At 36.9% G+C, this 7,945-nt stretch overlaps 1 pseudogene; it reads right to left on the reverse strand.

Moving 5' to 3' along the window:
• Positions 1 to 3,900: 3,900 nt before the first annotated feature.
• Positions 3,901 to 4,239, reverse strand: LOC101578515 (annotated as a pseudogene).
• Between the last annotated feature and the right edge of the window lie 3,706 nt (positions 4,240 to 7,945).

Raw genomic sequence — 7,945 nt, forward strand, 5'->3', positions numbered from 1 at the left:
TCTTCTTCATCTTTCTCTTTCTCTTCCTCTTCTTGTGATAGCTCAGCAGCATAAGAGCCTATCTTGGCTGACAACTTGATACTAGCCATTCTATCTGGGACGAGATGGTATCTCAGTATTGTTTTAATTTGTATATCTCTAATGACCAATGCTGTTGAACATGCTTTCATATATTTATTTGCCATTTGTATTTCATCTGAGAAGTGTATATTCATATCAGATGCCCATTTTTGAATTGGGTCTTTGGATTTTGGGGACCTGATTTTTAATTTTTTAAAATATATTCTAGATAGAAGTCCTTTGTCAGAGGGGCAGTAGACCAAATTTTTTCCTAATGCATGTATTTTTTTTGTATTCTGTTGAAAAATTCTTTTGAGATGTAGAAATTTTTTAAAAAGATGAGATTCCAGTTTTTGATTCTTTGAAGTATTTTTAGTAGTTTGTTTTTTGTTCATGAACTCTATATCTACCCCTTTTGTCTTCAAGATTTCTATTTTCTCTCTCCTCCAGTAGATTTAGTGTTTCTGTTTTAGTATTTAAATCTATGATCCATTTTAACTTTAGTTTATTGCATGGTGATAGACACACATCTAATTTTAGCCTTTGGCATGTGGAATGCCAGTTTTCCCAGCACCATTTATCAAAGATGCTATCTTTCTTCCAGTGAACGTGTTTGGCCCCTTTGTCAAAGAAATGTAGTTGAGTGTGTTTATAGTTTTGTTTGCATCTTTTAATCTGTTCCATTGATCTTTAGGCCTACTTTTTTTTTCCATTATCATGCTGATTTATTACAATAGCTTTGTAGTATAATTTCAAGGATTGTAATGCCTTCTACCTTTCCTTTGTTGCTCAGGATTGCTTTTGCTATTCTAAGTCTGAAGAAATGAATTTCAAATGAATTTAAGAGTGCTTTTTCTAGATCTGTGAGGTATACTATTGGTTTCTTAATCAGGATTGCATTTAATCTGCACAACAATTTTTGGAAAAAAAACCAAAACAAAACAATTTTTGGAGCATGGCCATTTTCAAAATATTGATTCTTCCTATCTAAGAGCAAGGAATATCTTTCAATTTTCTGAAATCTTCTGCAATTTCTTTTTTCAGAGTACTGCATTTTTTCTGTGTAATTATTTTACTTCAGAAATAAAGTAAAATAATTTGTTAGATTGTTTCCTAATATTTCATTTTTGGGGGATGTTTTTTGTGAAATAGATGACTTCTCTAATATCTTTCTTGACACTGTCCTTGTTTGTGTACAGAAATGCTACTGATTTTTGAGTGTTGAATGTATGTTCTGTTATACTACTGAATTTGGTTATCTGTAAGTCTATTGGTAGAGTTTTGGGGGTCTTCTATGTAGAGTATCTTGTCATTTAAAAATACAGATAATTTCACTTCTTTCTTTTGAATCACTATTCCTTTTATTTTACTCTTGTCTAATTGCTCTGGCTAATGTTTACAGAACAGTATTGAATAGGAGGGATGCTAGTGGACATCACTGTCATGTTCCTGATTTTAAAGTGAAGGCTTTCACTTTTTGTCCATGTAGTATGATGTTGGCTGCTGGTTTTTCATAGATAGTTTTTATCAGATAGAGGTAGAGACCATATATTCCAATGTTCTGTAGTTTTTTTTTTTATCATGAATGAATGTTGGACTTTGTCAAAAACTTTTTCTGTATCTGTTGAGATGAAAATGTGATTTTTATCTTTAAAATATTTGCATATATTGAACCATCTCTGCATTCCTGGGATGAATTCCACTTGGTCATGATGTATAATCTTGATGATTTTCTGTGTCCTGTTTGCTAGTATTTTATTGAGGATTTTTACATCTATGTTGATTAGGGAGATTGGTCTGTAGTTCTCATTTTTGGTTGTGTCCTTTTCTGGTTTTGGTATCAGGGTAATACTTGCCTCCAGGAATGAGTTTGGGAGAATTGCTACCCTTTTAATTTCCTTCAAGAGTTTGGTAAGACTTGGCATTAAATCTTATAGAATTCAGCTGTGAATCCATAAGGATCTGGGATTTTCTTTAATGGTAGGTTTTTTTTTTATTACATTTCTGATTTCATTGATTGACATTGGGTTGTTTAGAATTTTTATATCTTCTAGATTCAGCTTTGGTAATTCATATGTATGTAGGAATATGTCCATTTCTTTTGTTTTTCATCTTGTGAGAGTAAAGATTTGGGAGATATGTATAGATGATCTGAATTTCTAGGGTTTGTAGTGATTTAACTTTTTTTTCCCCTTAGTGAATGAATTTAAATATTTTCTTTCTTTTTTTTGATAAGGTTGATTGGGGTTTATCAATTTTATTTATTCTTTCAAACAAACAGCTCTTTGATTCATTAATTCTTTGTATTGTTTTCTTCATCTCCATTGCATTCATTTATGTTCTGATCTTTATAATTTCCTGCCTTCTTTAGGCTTTGGGCTTGACTTACCGTTCTTTTTCTAGAAGCTTGAGGTGCAGCATAAGATTATTTATTTATTTGGGCTAATTCTGTTCTCCTGATGTGAGAATTTATTGCTATAAATTTCACTCTTCAAATAGCTTTTATTGTACCCCACAGATTCTAGTCAGTTTTATCTATATTTTGATTTGATTGTAAACATTGTTTAATTAATTTTTTTTAAAGATTTATTTTATTTATATATTTAATTGTGTGTGTGTGTGTGTGTATGTGTGTGTGTGTGTGGCCAGCTCAGCCCATCAGGGGGCGCGGCTGGCTGGCATGTGGTGCTGGGGGATTGAACTGTGATCCCTGTGCTTTGCTAAGCTTGTTCTAAGTAGGTGCTTTAGACCACTGAGCCATCTCACCAGCCCTGTTTAATTAATTCTTTAATTTCATCTGTGACTCATTTATTTTCCATGTGTTTTTGAATTTTCTTTTGTCAGTAATTTCTGGTTTTATTGCACTATGGTCAGATAATATGCAAGGGATAATTTCAATTCTTTTGCACTTACTCACGCATGTTCTATGTGCTAGTATATCATCTATTTTGAATAATGTTCCATGTGCCACTGAGAATGTGTATTCTGATGTTGTTGGATGGATCACCCTGTAAAGGTGTACTAAGTCCATTTCTTCACATGATTGGTTTAATCCTGTTATTTCTTTGCTGATTTTTGCCCAGTTGATCTGTTTGTGACAGTGGCATGTTAAAATCCCCCATAACAATTGTGTTAATTGTCATTTGATTTTTCCATGTCTGTTAAAATTTGTCTTATACAGTTGGGAGTTTCTACACTGGGTGCATATATATTTATGATTGTTATCTCTTCCTCTTGTAGTTTTCTTTCTTTTTTTTTTGTAGTTTTCTCTTAACAAGAATATAGTGACCTTCTTTACTTCTCTTATTTTATTTTTTCTTTTTTTATGTATTTGGTGCAGTCTCACTATGCAGATTGAATTCATACTGATGCTCCTGTTTTCAGCCTCTCTGGGGCTAGGATTACAGGACTCAGTCACTACCTCAGTGTGCCTGGGGGGTGGGGCATGGCACAGCGTGTGGTGCTGGGAATTGAATTCTTGTCCTTGCACTTTATCTCTTTAATCATGTGTGGTTTGAAGCTGACATTTTCAGCAACCAGAATAGCTACCCCTACTTTTTTCTGGGTTCCTGTCACATAGGATATTATTTTCCATACCTTGACTTTCAGTTAATGAATTTCCTTTTGAGTTAAATGTTTTTCTTGTATGTAGAATATTTTTGAATTTTGTTTCTTGATCCACTATGCTTCTTTTGATTAGTGAATTGAGGCCATTTACATTTTTTTTTTTGGACAGTCACAGTGTGATTTTAATCAGGTTTCAGGATGATGAGATGGTTCCCAAAAGTACCGGCAGATGCAGGGTGGAGTGGGAGAAGTTTCGAGAAGACTCTGCCAGGCCTACTTGTTCCAGCTGACTTTGGGGATGTCGTAGTGCTTGGTGAGGGTGTCTAGGTGCCTGTTGAAGTCCTCCACACTCTGCTTGTGGGTCTTAGATGCTTTCTTCAGGATCTGTTCCATTTGCCACTTCTGCATCTTCTCGAAGGCCGCCTACGCCAGCATCCGCTTGTCCAGGCAGCACCGCTTCTCTTCCTCGTTCTTCTTGCTTGTCCCCATGGCCTCTAGGAGCTTCGCCTTGTCCTTGTCCTTCTTCTTCTTCTTCTTCCGCTTGGTCATGTTGAGCTTGGCGACGCCTTTCAGCTTCAGACGCCTCTTCTGGACCTGCTCGTAGGCCTCCATAGCTCGACCAAGGCCATTTACATTGATGGTTATAATTGATTTGTATTGGCTTATCTTTGTCATGTTATTATCCTACTGTAGGATCACTGCTTTCCCCCTCTGTTTAATTGCTTGCTCTGCTTGATAGTTTTTTATTGTTGTTGTTCTTGAAGTTGTGGTTATTTTTGTCTCTTTATAAAATATCTGCCCATACTCTTTGTAGGGTTGCTTCAATGGTTATGAATTTCTTTTTTTTCCCCATAATTTTATTGAGAAACAAATAAACAATGAGACAGTTTCAAATCAAATTGGTAGGACAGTTTCAATAATTAACACATTGCATACATTCTTCCTAGTGGTTAATTGCTGTACAAGATGCAGACTTGAGATCCTATTTACAAACACCATTAGAACAAGTCCTTCTATTCATTAAAAGAATGTAACTATATATCTATCCTAACCACTTTGAATACACAGATACAAAATGGACATTCATCTGTATACCCTTTTTTTGGTTAAGTTCCATCATTTAAGTATTATAGGTGTGTAAACTCAGCAATATATTCTGAAAGAGTTCAGTAGTCCATAATAGTATTGGGTCTTCTGCTTCACTGGCAATGTCTGAAATTGTTGACCTGAGTCCCCTACAGATCAACATAACAGCATGATTTTACTTCTTATACTTTGTTTTTATACTTTTCTGCTGGATGGTTAAGGCCAAGGTAAAGCAGGACCTATGCAACAAGAGTTGTAGCTTTTGGGTCTGATAAGGTCAGTGAAATCTCCTCAGGATTTATCCTGAGATCCTGTACCTCAGATTGTAGATCCTTTGTCAGTGTCAGCCATGATGAATTTCTTTAGTTGTTCTTTATCATGGAAGTATCTTATCTCTCCATTAAATTTTTTTTAAGGCTAACCTTCTCTCTTTTATACTCTTAGGAAGTAAGAGGAACCCTGGAAAGGTAGGATTTACTCTGTTCAATTATGTACTGTGGGGATACAGAACCAATGGAAGATTGTGAGATGGGGTTGAAACTGTTGGTGCTGTTAGGTGAAATGAGATGGACTCTTGAGTTGGGCCATGTCATGTGGTCTATGCCAAGGACAGGCTGAGGATCTCTGCTGTCTTTCAGAGCAAGTCATGGCTGCTTCAGTGTCCAGAAGCTACCACCACACAGCTGAGTCAGTGCCACATCACATCTGCTCACTGAGTAGCCATCACTGAGAAGCATGCTCCCAAGCCTCTGCTGAGCAGGAGTCCAGGACCAGCAGATGCCTTCTACCCTTTTGCCCTTCTCTTAGGTTATGGCTGTCTCCAGCTGCTTCCTTATTTCTCCTAGGTACAGTGGCTTGCTGGAAGCTGCTGGAATTGCAGCAGATCTTTTTTATTTTGCAGAACCAGGGATTGAACTCAGGCCCTTGAGCCTGCCAGGGAGATGCTTATTCCACTGAGCCATCTCCCCAGCCCCTTGCAGCAGATCTTGAGAGCTGTGGATATCTCTTCCCAACTTGAGGTTCAGTGGCAGCATGTTTAAAGCTTGAAAGTACTGGAGGTTTCAGTCCATACCTAGCTGGTTCCAAGGCAGAGTGGCACAGGGAAGAGAGCATCCATTCATGGCTGTGGCAAAGAGCAGGGAGTCTCTTCATTAAATTTGATAGATAATTTTTCATGGTACAGCAATCTTGTTTGGCAGTTGTTTATTTTCAGGACCTGAAATACTTCATTCCAAACTCTTGTTGATTTGGTGGTTTGTGTTGTGAAATCTGCTGTGATTCTGCTGGATTTTCCATGATAAGTGATGTATTTCTTTTTTTCTAAAAGATTTTAATATTCTGTTTTTTGCTGAATTACTGTAATTTTATTATGTATTTGGGTGTAGATTTATTATGATTATGGCTAACTGCAGTTCTATATGCCTCACTTAACTGTATGTCAGATTTTTTCCCCCCATGCCTGGCAAGTTTTCTGCTACTACTTCTGAAAATAATCTTATAATGTCATTTTTGTTGACTCCCATTGTCTCCTTGACAAGTATCAGGCTTATGTTGTTTTTCTTTGCATCACCTTGCAGCTATTGAAGTATTATTTTCTGGATACTCATTTTTAAGAATTCTTTCCTTTCATAGTCACCAGCTGCTGTGCTGTCTTGAACATCTGAAAGTTTATCTTCAGTTTCATTCAAGCAGTTTTGCCAACTTTTAAAGGAATTCTTAATTTCCTGGAAATCTATTTGAATCTGTTTAATGCATTATAATTTTTCTTGTATTGTTCATTCATTGTTTCCATCATTTTTATATTCTCCTCTATTTTTTGTTTATGTTTCTTTAGATGCACTGAGAAATTTTTTCATGATTGTTGTCATTTCTTTTTTGACCTGAGAGATTATTTATGATTTGATTTCTTCTATAGCCTTTTTCTTTACTCCAGTTGTTATCATTTCAGAAGTTTCATGTGTGTGACTTTCAAGCTCTTCTATGTCCTTATATCCTGGATTTGTTCTGGGTGGGCTGTATATTTCAGATTGCTTTTTTCTGGTCCTTCACTTTGAAATTTTTGAAGCTCCCCATGTTCACCCTGACTCAGTAGCAATAGTAGTGGGACAGGGTAAAGGTCAGCAAGGTTCCTGTGACAGTGGGAAGTGGTGGGGTAGGCTCACTAAAGCTCCTGCTTTCTAGGATTCAGTGTGGCTTCCACAATGATGAGGGAGGTGCAAGCTGCAGCTCATGAAGACTTCAACAGTGATGGAGTATGGGCCAAACTCTGCAAGGCACTCATGATGGCTCACTATGTCCCTGTAGCTGTCTATGGTCAGTTGCCTTGTGTGATGGTGGTGAGTCAAAGAGATCTAGAGGTGGTGGTTTTCTTCTGTAGTTGAGTCCTTTTCTAGTTTTAGAATCAATGTAATAAAACTGCAGGAACAAGTTTGCAGTACTCCTTTTCAGTTTCATTAAAGAGTTTGAGGAGTACTGGAATTTGTTGTTTGCTGATATTCTTGTAAAGTTCAGTGTTGATTCCTCTGGGACTTTTTTTATTTTTTTCACTGTTAAAAGATTTATTTGCAGTAATACAAATAAAGGTTAAAAAACATTTCTGTTACTCAAACTGATTTGGGAGTAACAGAGCAAATGGAAATTCCTGCAACACAAGGAGCACTGCAGTTTTTTTCAACAGCATAATTGTTAAAAAGAATACACTTTCCAAATCACACCTGAGCCCTTTCATGACTCCTGTCCCCAAAGCCCAATTTGACACTTTTTTTCCCCTTCACTGTGCAAAGCTTTTGTTATATTCCATTTAAAAATATCTCTCTTAAGACCAAAGCAACCTATTTGGTGGCTATGGGTTTTTATTCATATTACCTTGTATCAATAATCATTTTAAAATGGAAAACATGGGCCAGGGAGATGACTTAGTGGAATAAGTGCTACCCTGGCAAGCACAAGGGTCTGAGTTCAATCCCTGGTTCTGAAACAAAACAAAACAAAATAAAACAAACCATCCAGCCTATGCCCACAGTGAGTGATACTTTCTGTCATGCTCTCGGGACCCCTCCACCCTTCCAGAGACAGCCAAACCCAGTCCCAGAGAGTGAGTGGGAGAGTTTACCTGCTCTTCTGAGCCTGCTGGTACCCTGGCATACAGGCCTGGTATGAAACTCTTCAGCTGAAGTCCCTGCAGAGAAAGTAGGGGCCAGAACCAACCAGTTAATCTAGGAGCAGAACATCT

The sequence above is a fragment of the Octodon degus genome, unplaced genomic scaffold (genome assembly GCF_000260255.1).
Source record: "Octodon degus isolate 3935 unplaced genomic scaffold, OctDeg1.0 scaffold00352, whole genome shotgun sequence".
NCBI lineage: Eukaryota > Metazoa > Chordata > Mammalia > Rodentia > Octodontidae > Octodon > Octodon degus.